Below are 14,013 nucleotides of genomic sequence, written 5' to 3'. Positions count from 1 at the left end.
GGATTACTGGTATTTGGTGGGGATATGTTATTTTGGTTTTTCATGCTATTATTTTTTCTCTGTGATTTTGACGTGTGAATTTCTTTTGTAGTTTCTGACTCTTGTGTGATACTTGGGCCTTCAAGTTTAGTTCTGCTTCTTTTTTTGAACTTTATGTGTCTTTGTGGTTTCCTTTTTGGGTATGAAGAGCTGGTTCGTCTAATCTTCTGGTTCTCTTTTGATTTTATATTGTTGTGGCCGGATTGATTTTGTGTTCAGGAGTTCCGTGGTGGCCCAATTCCAATGTGGGTCAGAAGTTTTCAGACTTTCTCCTTAGGTCTGGAATCTTCTAAGAATGATTTTGGCCTCAGGAACTTGGGTGTTGGACTGACCTGAGATCCTGGCTGTGGCCGTGCCACGCTGGGATGCAAAGGCAGATGGGGTGGGAATAAGCCCCAGGATTTCCCAGGGAGTGGATTGAGTAGCTGGGTTGTACTGGATGCAAAGGATCAGTGAGAGGCAAGGTAAGCCTTGGAGCCCCAGAAAGAGACTGTCAGCCCCAGAAGGAGGCTGGCGGATGTTGCAGGACCAGGGAAGCAGAGAGGGGTGAGGGCAGGGCGGGTCCAGAGGCAGTGCTCCTGGGGCTCAAGGAAGGCACCAAGCCCATCCAGGTGAAAAGGGTCAAGGAGCAGCACTGGCTGCCCAGGTGTCTGGGGCCCCAAGACTAGGAATGGCACAGGGCCCAAGCTAGGAGTAGAGAACAACGGGTAATGGAAGGGTGAATGCAGCTGGGGGAGTCCAGGCGGGGAGGGCTGCGCGATAGACTTACCCCAAGAGAGGCCTGAGGGTAGGAGAGCGGGCCAGGAGAATTAGCTGGTGGTGCAGGTCGGGGAAGCAGGGAGAGGTGAGGGCGGGGCCAGGTCATGCCTAAGCAGTGCTCCTGGAGTCCAAGGAAGGCACCAAGCTGGCCTGGGTGAAAAGGATCAGGAAGCAGCATCGGTTCCCCAGGTGTTTGGGGACCCAAGACCAGGAGTGGCGCAGGGCCCAAACCAGGAGCAGAGAACAGCTGGGGAGATGGAAGGGGGAATGAGGCCGGGGCAGTCAAGGCACGGGGGCCTCTGCGATGGACCCACCCTGAGAGGCCTGAGGATAGGGGAGCAGGCCAGGAGAGTTAGGCGGTGGTGCAGGTCGGGGGAGGCAGAGAGAGGTGAGGGCGGGCCGGTTCCAGAGGCAGTGATCCTGGGGCCCAAGGAAAGCACCAAGCTGGTCAGGGTGAAAAGGGTCAGGAAGCAGCACTGGCTCCCCAGGTGTCTGGGGCCCCAAGACTAGGAATGGCACAGGGCCCAAGCTAGGAGTAGAGAACAGCAGGGGAGATGGAAGGGTGAACATGGCTGGGGGAGTCCAGGCGCCGATGGCTGTGTGATAGACTTACCCCAAGAGAGGCCTGAGGGCGGGAGAGCAGGCCAGGCTCTTTTATCATTTTTATAATTGTTCTTTTGAGTTCTATATCCTGTGTTATCTCTAGGGGGTTCTCATTAGACTCCCCTAGAGGACCGATGGCACTTGGTGGGGATATATTATTTTGATTTTTCTTGTTATTATTTTTTCTCTGTGACTTTGACATGTGGAATTCTTTTGTAGATTCTGGTTCTTATGTGAAACTCAAACCATCCTTTGTTGAATTTAGGTCTGCTTCTTTTTGTAAACTTTATGTGCCTTTGTGGTTTACTTTTTGGGCATGAAAAGATGGTGGTCTAGCTTCAGTTTCTTTCTTTTGATTTTATATTGTAGAGGCCATATTTCTTTCTTCTTGCTGCTCAGGAGTTCCCACAGAGGCCAAAGTCGGATGAGGATCAGATGGTCTCTGGCTTTTCTCCTAAAGTCTGGGTCCCTCCAAGAATGATGCTCACCTCAGGAATTTGAGGGCTGGGCTGGCCTGGGAGCAGGGCCCAGGAAAGATGCGGGCCCCCAGGAATGCAAAGGGAGGTGGGGAAGAGAAGAGGCCCTAGAGCTCCTGGAGACTACAGGATGGAACTGGTTTCTGACCCAACGGATCAGGAAGCAGTGGGGATTCTGGGGAAAGAGGTCAGTCAGTTGGTCTGGGGTGTCATGACAAGTGGTTGGAAAGTGCTCCTGCTAGGAGGAAAGATGGGGTGGGGGACTGGGAGGGTGAATGAGGCTGGGTGAGTCAAGGCAGAGTGGGCTAAGCAGCCGAACTGACCCAGGCAAGCTGCTGGCTCCAGGAAGCTATGGGGCTGGGCTGCCCAGAGATGCAAAAGAAGGTGGGCACTAGATGGAGGAATTGGGTTGGTCTGGATGTAAAGATCAGGAAGTATTGGAGATTTGGGGCCAAGAGGTCAGTCCAGAGGTCTGGGGTGCCACGACAGGAAATGTGCCAGTCCCCCTGCTAGGAGGAGAGATGGGGTGGCGGGGCTGGGAGGGTGAATGGGGCTGGGGAGTCAAGGTGCAGTGGATACAGCAGCCAGACTTACCCAGGCAAGCTGCTGTCTCCAGGAAGCTGTGGGGCTGGAATGCCCAGAGATGAATGCAGTCTCTTTTGTAACTTGAAAAAAGTTATTGAGAATTTTAAACATGCACATAAGGTGTTTTGATCAAACCCATGCCCACTCCCTCCTCTCCAGTCTTTTAAAAGCAAACATTTTCTCTGATATTTAAATTTTCTTTTGTTATACATAAGTAAATTTTCAGTGTGCTCAAAAGCATATATTAAACAACAAAAGCTAACATTGAACTCTACATAGTCCTTTAATCTATTTTATGAGAATATTAATAGTTTGGCAAGAAATTGACCTTATTAGATAATCTACTGCATTGTAATTATCCATAAATACTTGAACCAAGGAATATTAACTAAAACTTAAAATACAGTAGAAAAATACAGCATGATTGATCAAATTGGGGTATAGAAATCTGATAGTATCAATTTTATTTATGGAGTAAAAAGAATGTTCTATTATAGCTATCAAAAATAAAAGAGATATACTTAAGTGGGCATGAAAAGAATGTAAGAGCCATAAAATAGGGAGACAGCATGTAAAATGTAATCTTATGAACAGTACAGTTCCATTTATATTAGGAATGTATAGCATATGTGAATGCCTGGTTGGTTCTGGCAAAAATGAGTAGCGACTGGGCAGCTTTGGATGGAGGATGGGCTCAGGGAGCTCTCTACTCACTGCTAAACTGTCAGAGGCCTATGGAGAGGAGAAACTGCCTTCAGTTGTGCAGCCACTCATGAGCCCACCAAGCTTCAACGGACAGTTACAATGCAATGGTGGGACAGATGACCCTGCTTAAGCTAATGGGTCACAAAATAGTCTTGAATCAGGGAAAAGGATTGATAAGGAGGGGGTGGGGCTGAAAGAAATGGAAGGGAGATTAAGAGGTGGGTTGAAGGGAAGAATAGTAGGAATAAATTATATATATAATATGTGTGAGTGAAATTGTCAAATAATAAAATTAATAAAAGCGTAATAAAAAAGGAAGATATATTTAAAACTAAAACCTAGTACCGTACCAAATTAAGGATCTTAAATAGGAAATATTTATAAATAATATTACAAAATAATTACAGGATGTGGTTCTTGTAACTTTGACTTTTTGAGTTGTAGTAGTACTCTGCACCTCAGCAATATATCATTTGAGATACATCAAAATAGCTTAGTGTATTTTGTAAACACACCTGTGAACATATTGAATGACCTACATGCAACTATGTAATTGGCAAATCTTACCATTATGATTCTTGAAATAATCACTTTTTATCCTGTTATATATGACAATATTCTAATGGACTTTACGTTTATTTTTATGTTAGTCACATATTCAGAGACATTTTGCTGGAGAGCTCTGTAGTTTTCATTTATAACATTTAATTTGTTACCCTAAGAGTAGATTCTTGGCTACTAAAATATATCCCATACCAGGTGTGGTGGTGCATGCCTTTAATCCCAGTACTTTGGATTATTATTATTATATATCCCATGAGGGTACAGATGGAAGAATGGATACTTGTTCTTTCTGTATGTTTTTCTGCCCATTCTTGTTAAATCCAGTTCATAAGGAGGCAGCAAGAATCAAAGGCATAGAGTTTTTGTGTAGGGCAGGATTATGGAGCTCTGAAGAACTAATTCACATCCAAGATTCAGATGATATCGTCAAAGTATCCCATGAATTAAATTTATGACCTCTAAACTGTTAAAATTAAATTTTTCCATGATGTATTTCACTGTTTAGTGCTTATGCAGCAAAAACGATTCATTCATTGCATTGTAAATTCTTTGGGGCCATGAATATTGTCATATTTATTGTGCTAACCACCTATGGGAGAGAAAATTACTGTGATAAAAAATGAAACTCCCTAATTTTGAAAAGTCACTCTCTAATGAAATATAAGCTCAAAAATAAATATTCTAATCATCTTATTTTACACGTTAAACAATCCACGGTCCCTACAAAAAATGTCGAGTCCTTCATAAATACATTTTTAATCTTCACCTTACATTTCCAGACAAATGATTCATTAGGTCTTCACTCACTATGACAAGCAATAATCTGCAGCATCATAACAGTTTGTCAGCCATTTTCAAGTAAGTATGTCGTTAGACTACCATGGCACATGGTCAAAGCAATTAGCTACTGTGTGACATTCTTTGGTTTGGGATTCACTCTCTTTCAGGTTTCATTCAAATAGAATATTCACAGGGAAGGTTTGGTGTTCCACCCTTATCTGCTCCCCTCCACTGTATGTTGTGCTGTTTCTTTCCTTGGTGTTGATTTTCACTTTAATATTTATCACTATCAAATTGAATAATGAGAGTCCCCCAGTACCTTTCTCAGAACATGTCCCTGGCATTAGGAACATGTTGATTGTATTTTGCTTATTGATTTTGGATTTTCTTACTTTTATATTTATTTTATATGTATGAGTGCTTGACCACTAAGTACACCAGTGTAGGCAATGTCGATGGTGGCTAAAAGAGGGTACTAGATACCCTGGGACTGTAGTTACAGAAAGTTGATTCCCCATGTTGGTGCTAGGAATCAAACCTGGGTCCTATGCAAGAGCAGCCTGTGCTGTCAACCCAGCCCCTACTCCAGCCCCTTTATTTGCTTTTTTATTGTCACCCTAGAGGCCAAGTCACATGACAATGGGGTAGTTCTTGTTTGCATTACTTTAGGTTTAGATTAGTTGCAGCCATCATTATGAGGTCAATAAAATGCAGCACGATTGAAGGGATCAGTTCTTGTTATGGGATTCATTACTTTTTTTTCCAAATGAAATACATATTTTTATTTTCTGGCAGTTGCATTTATTTTCCTATTTCTTTCCTGAAACTTTTGTTGAATCAGAATGCTTCTTCCAGATTTTTCAGCAAAGGAATAATTGATAGAACTCTACAAGTTCAAATAAAGCTAATTAAATGGGACATTTCTTTGCAAACGTGATCTAGTTTTCTCTGGATCTATTAGTTGTTTTCTTAAGTTGAACTATTTTAATTGGTTAAACTTGCATTTCATTGCTAGAAACTAAGTGGTATTTATGAGTTTTTCTTCAGCATAATAATGAATATATACTATAAGCAATCTCATTTAGTTCTCACAACAAACTAGTAACATAGACATTTCTTCTATGCTAAAAATATGAATGAAAGAAGAAAAGACTAAACAGCTATCCTATGATTACTTAGTTAACAATGGTAACAAAGTTAAATTCTTTGTAAATACAGCACATGATTTTAAGCATAATGTTCTTTCATAAAATTTATAACATTAAATAACATTAAAATTAGAACTTACATTGGGAGTCCTCTAAATTCTTCATAACTCAGAGAAATGAAACCCCATCTAGGAATTAATGTGACTCAGTAGTTGACAAAGATCAGGAAGAGTTTTTGCATTGTTTCATGAAACACACTCTGGTATTTTTCTAGCCCATACAGAATGAATAAATGCACAGATATCATTCCATAAGAATAAATGGGAAAGTTTGGGAAAAGGTTTTTAGAACTATTTTTCTATAAAATTCATTCCATCATATTGTTTGATTAGACAGATACACATACACAACACACTTTGTCTAGGGCAAAGAGTAGTTAGCATAGAATTCCAGTGCAATACTATCTTTGGAGACTGTGATCTTTAAAGTCTTGAAATATCAGTGAGAATCCTATGCAAAGCAACATTCCGGTGTAAATTTTGAGATATACCATGATGACCTCCAAAATTATGTAAAAATCCCCTTTATTCAACAAATCTTTTTACTATTTTGAAGATGCCAATACTTTACCAAAAAATGTTGATGCTGAAATATGTTTGATATGATAATTCTCACCAGCATTCAAGACATATCCATTTCATTATGTGAGACACTAGATAGCACCTCAGCCACCAGACAGACAGTATTTTGTTTTCTGCCACAAAGCTGTCTTCTACATGAGGAAGAGAAGGAAAACTGAACATATACTCATTGCTGTATTCATTGTTATAAGACAGAAATTTACCAATAAACAACTCATACCAAAACATAGAGGCAGAAACAAGAGTTACATACTAAATATTGTAAATTAAATCATTTTGGTAGACAATATATTTTAATTTCCTTTTTATGTTCAAGTAGTTCATCCTCCTAAGTGAGTGAAAAAATGAACAGAGTTCATATCTAATTTAGTTTTCCTTAATAATAAGCTTTTTATGTTATAAAAATCATTTAAAAACAAGGAGTACAGTTTGAATGTACAATGTTCTCCAAAGGGCCATGTGTTTGAACACATGGTCCCCACCTCATGGCCCAGTTTTGGAAGGCTGTAGAAACTTTAGGAGGTGAAAACTTGCTAGAGCAAGTGTGTTTTCCAACTCTCACCCACTTCTGCTTTCTGTTCCAAGATATAAGTGGCTCAAGCTGCCTGGCTGTCACTCTTCCCCTGCTGGGATAAACTGCCCTCAAACTGAGAAAAGCTACTAATCTGTCTGGGAAACTTACTTCAGTAAACTAATACTAATTCAGATACAGAATAATTTGGATTTTACTCATTTTCTTTGCAAGCATTTTTTGGAGGGAGTATGTGTACCTGAATTAAATTTTAACTTAAATGGTAATTCATGTAATCATCATCATATTCAAAACACAGATTTTTATTGCAAAGTAACTACCTTGGGGTACTACTTTATAGTCATCTAGTCTGCCCTGGGTGGTGTCCACTGATCTATCCTCTATCACTGTTAATTTTGTCACCTAGAGAGATTATATAATACAATCTTTGCAGACCTCCATTTTTTCCATTCAGCATATTGTCTTTGAGATCTACTCACATCATTATGTGCAACCATAATTTGCACTGTTTTATAATAGTTCCCTCTTGTCCAGTAGTTTTGCTTTCTGTGGTTTTAGTTGCCTCTAGTTAACCATGGTTCAAAAATGCTAAGTAGAAAACTCCAGAAATAAATACTCCTTAAGTTTCCAGTTTGAAGCCATTATGAGTAGTGTGGTGAAATTTCAAGCTGTCCTGTTGCCTGTAGCCTGGGGTGTGAAATCTCAGTGTTCAGTGGATCTGTACTCTATTCTTCATCTGCTCAAGAGTAACTGTGTAACTGGCATGGTCATTAGATTGACTGTCATGGCATTGTATCTCTGTGTTCAAGACCTGGGAAAACAGGGCTGAAAGATGGCTCAGATGGTAAAGTGTTTGCTTTGCAAACACAAAGACTGGCTTCAATCCTCAGAATCCACATAGAAAAGCTGGGCAGGGTGACATGTGTTTGTAATCTCAGCGCTAGAGGGGGGAGGACAAGAGGATCCTGGGGATCCTTGGCCGGCCAGTCTAGTGTACTTGGCATTCTCCTGGCCAGTGAGAGACCCTATGTCAAAAGATAAAAAGAAAAGCCAGTGAATAGCACCCAAGGAACAACACTTGAGGCTGTCCTCTGGCCCCTTTATGTACCCACACACCTGAACATATGCATTCACACACATACAGACATGGAAAAACACATTAACTCTTGAGCAGTGTGGTGGTGCTGCGAGGCGTAAAGCACAAAGCAAACTCTAGGAGTCTGCACTATCTGTGACTTCAGGGGTCCAGTGTGGTGTCTTGGCACTTACCCCTGACAAACAGGAGCCTCCTGCATTCTACTGTGTATTTGCAACCATTGTCTGTTTATCTATTCATCTGTTCCTCATCATTCGGATAGGTTCCAATTTGCAGTTGTTACAACCCAAATGTCCAGGAACATGAGTGCATAGGTTTAGGTTGGCCATAACTTTTCATATCCCTAGGAAAAGTGCCCAGGAGCACAACACTGGATTTAACGCACAGTGTACATTTAATCTCATAAGAAGCTATTAAACTGGGACCGGAAAGATAGCACAGTGGGTAAGAGCACTGTCTGCTCTTGCAGCACTCACATGGTGACCAACAAACATCTGAAACTCCAGTTCCAGGGAACCTGATGCCCTCTTCAGGTCGCCATGGGTATTGGATGACGTGGGTGCACTTACATAAATGCAGGTTATACACCGTACACATAATGTAAAAATAATAAATAAAATGTTTTTAAAAGCTGTTAAACTACCCTCTTATATGACTGTATATTAATTTAACTCAGTTTATATAGCCTATTGTTCAGTAATAATCTTTATTTACCCAGGTATATATTACAGTCACTGTAATTGATACAGAAATTTGTGATCAGTATGTATTGTTCAATGATAGATACCCATTAATGGTTTCATTGATTATTTCAAGTCAAATATGACTTAGATATTTTCTAGGCTAATTTGATTTTAGGTGTGTTCTGAGAAAAAAAATTCATCAGCAATTCAATGGCACACAATAAAAGCCAACATGTACACTGGTTTTGTTTTGAACCCCAGTGTACTCCCAAATGACCTGGTTTAAGCTGGGTACTTTCTATCTTTGAGTCCCACAATTTTCACAAGACAATGTTTATAAAATGACATTGAGTACTTAACAGTGGCAGAGAGTATCAGAACAAATGTTCTTTATAGATTTAACATCTGTAACAACTTTCAAAGACTTGGAGGCAGCTAAATAGTACAGAAATTATTCCAAACTGATCCAGGAAATAGACAGGGGAGAGGGTTGCACAAAACATTGAACTTTGAGATTAAATTCTCATGAGTAGATCTTACACAACATTTTATGTTTAAAAAACAAATATTTTAAAATATTTGTTTTTATCATTTTTGTGCAGCCTTGGCTGCATGTATGAGTACCATGTGTATGCAGTTCTCCAAGTGGTCGGCAGAGGGTGACAGATCACTTGGTTTCTGAGGGTGTTGGGCACTGAATCTGAGTTTTCTGCAAGAGCAGCCAAAGCTCTTACCTTAGCTGGGCTATTTCTCCAGCACCAAATATTTTCTGTTTAATGTTAAACGTCTCATATATTTTAACTATTTTACTATCTATATAACACCCTATCCATCCATCTGCATCCATCCATCTATCTTAAAATTCTCAAAAGTTAAATATATATAAATTCTCTGTACCATAAAAATGAACATGATAGAGGTAAGTTTGAGTGTGACTTTGTTAGAGGAACTTGGTATATTAATCACCACAAAAATAAGTCTTCAATCTAGGTAAATTATAATACACATTGCATTTTCTTTGACTAGGTATCAGGAGACTTATGGTTTGGACAGCAACAGAAATGTCAGTAGTTAGGCTACTCTTAATACCATCAATTTCATATTTAACCTCTACTCATCTCTCTTTCAAATTAGTTTGAAAACAGGTAGAACTTAAGCTAAATATTTTAAAAGCATGTTTTCAAAACTCAAAGTCTAGATGGGTGCTAATCCATGCCAATCTATTGCATGGATTAATTTAGCCATTTTTGCTAGGTGACAGACATTGTCAGCAGAAAACAGAACAATCCATTAAAAATACTGGTGGGTTGTATTTCTATACAAAAGCACAAATCAAAAATAGAAAACAAATCTTGAAAATATTTGCATTGCAAAACTTACTTTCTCTTCTTTTAAATTAAAATATCTTACATTAAACATAAAAAATGTCACAATTGCATATTATTTATATTTCAGGCTTACAATTTTTGACCGTCATGTAATAACATACTTGTGAGGTAAAATGTAATATTTTAATTTTATGTACATATTTTATAATGATCAAATCAGATGAATAGACCTTAAATCACCTTAAATATTTATCATTTCTTTATGGTGATTAAATGTAAAATCTTCTAGCTGTTTTAAAATATACAGTGCATATTGTTACCTATATTCACCCTACTCCACTATAAAATAATCAGTTTGTTTGTTTGTTTGTTTGTTTTTTTGTTTGTTTTAATCTCTGACACTGTATTCCACTCCTTGCCCCTTCCTGTCTCTATTCTTCTCAGTGTCTGGTAACCACTACTCTATCTTCTATGACTATAAGTGAAACTTCATTTTTGTTTTCTTTTGTTTATTTGAGACAGGGTCTGTAGCCCAGCTGGCCATTCACTTGCTACATAGAGCAGGCTAGCCTCTATCTCACAGAGATTCACCTTCCTCTATCTCCAGAGTGTTGTACCACAAAGCCTGTTATAAATGGAACTGTATTTTGAGTCTTCAGGAGTATTTTGAAAGGACTCATGATTACATTCATCCTGATTGGTCAAGGGCTAATAATTAGAAATTAACTGGAGTTCTGACACTTTTGAGTAAGAAATAAGGATCACTCTAGTTAGCTCAGGAAGAGTTTAGTGTTGGGGTACAGAGAGTGTTTGGAGTACTCACTAGTTCTGTGTATGAATCTAAGGCCAAGAGAGATGAAATTAATAAGGCTTCAAAAGTAGTCTAAGGATCCTTTCTTCACAGATGGCTTCCCAAAGCCCACTATAAATTAGCCTTTAATTCAACCAACTAAGAGTGTGCAAGCTCACTTCAACAGAATTAATGAAATATAAGCAATATCTATATCTTCCAGATGTTTCGAAACTCTGGTTTTATCTTGTCAAATATATTTGGTCATCAGGCCTTACAATGGCCTTGTGTCATCCCCACTTCATATAGAACTGAGCAGGGAGAAGCTAAGTAGCTCTAACTGGATCACACAGCCAGGAGAGTGGAGTGCTGGGACTCAAAACCCAAGGGTAACAATTATAATATCCTTCATCATGAAAATAGTCTTTAAGCAAGAAACAGTCAAGTATTGCCATTAAGAGCAATGGTTTTTCTAAAGTCCTGTGGCAACGTCTGTAAGCAGGTTCTACCCTCCTGTCACATTCTCAGATCCCTATTCTCAATGAGTTCTCTGAATTGTTCCCTGTCTCCGATGACTAACATCTGGCTTTAAGGAATAAAAGGAAAACAACCTTCAAAAAATAATTCCCTTAATTAGTATGTGGAGAAACTCATCTTTCTTCTGTTCCTACTGTCAACTTTGCAAAGTTTAACAAGTGATCTGTCAATGGAGGCTGACTAGTGATAACACGTTTGTTGTTAACAGAAAAGGGAGAACCTGTGTGGCAGAGATAGAGGATATTTGTCCCTACATTTTTGGTTCTGCTGTGAATATAAAACTCCTTTGAAATATGAAGGTTTACAATAAACTTTCCCTTTTGAATATTCAATGACGAGGTTAAAGCTTAAAATTAATCCTCCTAAGAATACATTTTGCCTATTTAAGTTTTTACCCAGGATTTCAGAGTCTATGCATGTAAAACATTCCATCTCTGTAATCCACTTTCTTGGGGACAGATTTTTGCCTTTCTCAGTATTTTAAGCTTTGAATTTCTTAGTGATATTGTATTTGACTCATTGCCAACTAATGGAATTGCAGCATTCTGTGACTTTGAAAGCCACAGGCTTTACTATCTTCTTTTGAATTAAATTTCAGAAAGATAAAAGTAAGCTATTCTTTCCATCCCACAGCTTCAGAAAGATGGAAGATATTTAACAGTATAACGCTATTTTCATGAAGTTATTTCTAACAAAGTGTTAGGACACCTAACTCATGAAGATTTGGGGAATTTTTTAAGCTCTAACAAATCATATTATTGGATATTTTCATAATACACTATTCTGTTAAAAATTAGACTGAGGGCTGGGTATGGGGTATGCCTTTAATCCCAACACTTGGAGGCAGAGGCAGATGACTCTCTATGACATTGGGGTCAGCCTGGTCTACACAGTGAATTCTAGGTCAGCAAGGGCCACATAGTGAGAAGACCCAGTCTCAAAAAATAAAAACAAAATAAAATAAAAATTAGACTGAAATTGATGTTTTCTGAAAGCTTTAATCTTTTATGATGTTAAGAAATGCATTAATATCATATTCTTTTATTTCCTCATAAAAGAGTCAAAGTCAATACAAATATATGGCTGTTTACATTTGTATATAAAGAGATAATTTCATGGTCCAATCTCATGTAAATGAAACAGATATCAGTATTCACACACTGTAAGTATCTGGTTATGTGGTTTTGTTATTGGCAATTTAATTGTATTTATGAATCCAGAGATAATAGCTTTTGTTTCCCTGAGGACACACACAAATACCTATGGTGTCCATTGATCTATGTGTGACTAAGGAAGAGTTCTTTTAGTAAGGTTATAGTCCCTAGAGGTTAACGACCTCACCTGGCCTACTCCTGTGTCAGCAGACTTCAAAGTATCCTTTCCTTTGTTTTAAGCTAAAGCTCTATGGTGTGAATTGAGCGTGCTCACAAGCATGGCTGCCCATCACTTATCATCTTTTTTATTTTTATTTTCTTTCACTTTTGAGAATCTGAGTATTGTCTTAGCATTATTTTCAGCTCTCTAGTCCCCACCAAGTCCTCCCATGTCCCCCCCCCCTCAATTTCTTGTCCTTTCCTTTGATTATTATCATTATATACACATACATTTATAAATACACACACATGTGTACCTGTGTTTAGGGCAACCCCTTTGGGATTCGGTAACTGATCAGGGAACTAGTCCCTGGAAAAAACTAATTATCCTTTGTTCAATATACATTGATTGCCTGCAGCAATCCACTGTGACATGGGACCCCACGAAATTTCTCCTATCCACCTTGGCATATCAATTGGTTTTGTCATGCAGAGTTTTGTTAGATTGCCATATTATGGAGATTAGTGGTCCAGATTTCTTATGTCTAGAATGTGATCATTAAGCAGTAGATGACTTGTTCCTCTAGCTCTTGCATTTTTCCATGCCTTCTTCTGAGATGCAGGGAGTAATAACTGAAAAAGAAGAGATCAAATTATCCCTTTTTGTACATGATATGATATTATATCTAAGAGATGCCAAAAACTGGACCAGAAAACTCCTAGAAATTATTAACACATTCAGTAAAGTGGCAGGTTACAAAATTAATCTACAAAAGTCTGTAGTCTTTCATTTTACCAATAAGAAGCAATCAGAGAAAGTGTACATGGAAACACTCCCCTTCACAATAGCTGCAAACAATAAAAATATTACAGAGTTATAGTCATAAAAACAACATGGTACTGGCACAAAAATAGACCCATAGATCAATGGAACAAAATTGAAGACCCAAATATGAGTACATGATATTTCAGCCACCTGATATTTGACAAAGGGGGCAAGAATATTCATCAGAGAAAAGACAGGATGTTCAGCAAATGGTCCTGGTAAAACTGGGTCTCCACCTATAGAAGAATGAAACTAAAGCCCTAACTTTAACCTTGCACAAAAGTCAACTCCAAATGGATCAAAGACCTCAATGTGAAGCCTGAAACTCAGAAACTGTTAGAAGAAAACATTGGCAAAAACCTAAAAGATATAGGTGTAGGAAAGGATTTTCTAAACCAGACATCAATTGCTCAGGAAACAAGGTAAGAATCAACAATTGGGACCTCATTAAACTAAAACGCTTCTGTACATCAAAGGAAGCAACCAGGAAAGTGAACAGAAAACCCACAGAACGGTACAAAAATCTTCACCAGTGGCACATCTGACAGAGGTTTAACATCCAGAATACATAACAAACTAAAAAAAACAGAGAATCAAGGCAAGAAATA

The sequence above is a fragment of the Nannospalax galili genome, unplaced genomic scaffold (genome assembly GCF_000622305.1).
Source record: "Nannospalax galili isolate Female #2095 unplaced genomic scaffold, S.galili_v1.0 scaffold663, whole genome shotgun sequence".
Classification (NCBI taxonomy): domain Eukaryota; kingdom Metazoa; phylum Chordata; class Mammalia; order Rodentia; family Spalacidae; genus Nannospalax; species Nannospalax galili.
This window is presented reverse-complemented; position numbering follows the sequence as displayed.